Source organism: Penaeus monodon, chromosome 20 (assembly GCF_015228065.2).
Source record: "Penaeus monodon isolate SGIC_2016 chromosome 20, NSTDA_Pmon_1, whole genome shotgun sequence".
NCBI lineage: Eukaryota > Metazoa > Arthropoda > Malacostraca > Decapoda > Penaeidae > Penaeus > Penaeus monodon.
Window position 1 is genome coordinate 1,909,593 of NC_051405.1, and position 499 is coordinate 1,910,091.

Here is a 499-nt window from a genome sequence, read left to right on the forward strand (position 1 = left end):
GCGTTATTCTTACATAAAGCAATGTTTATCACAAACCACATCAGTAGCGGAAATGTGCCTTTCAGATCTTAGATAATCTCACGTAGGGTGAATCACTCCTCCTTTTGTGACTTATTGACAAATTACTGAAAATGTTGAGAATTAATAAAAATGGAAACGTCAAACACCATCGCAGTCTCCTCTGGCAACACAGTTACTGTCTTCTTTATCATCTTCGAAATTATGCTTTTCTCTCTCTCTCTTTTTTTTCCGCAGCTCGTCATAAATCAAAGAAAGGAAAACGCCGGGGACTCGATCACTCCCGCCAGATTAGCGCTTTCAAGGAGGCACCGCGCGCCATTAGGCCAGCCTGCCCATCCTCCTCCCGCCGGCGAGAGTGCGAGGGCGCGGGGCCGGGAAGAAAGGCCGCCCTTGAGAAGCCCCCGTCGAGGCATTATCCGGGGCTCGAGTAATCAGCGTCGGGAGGGAGAGGGAACGGGAGGAGGGTGGAAGTGAGGGG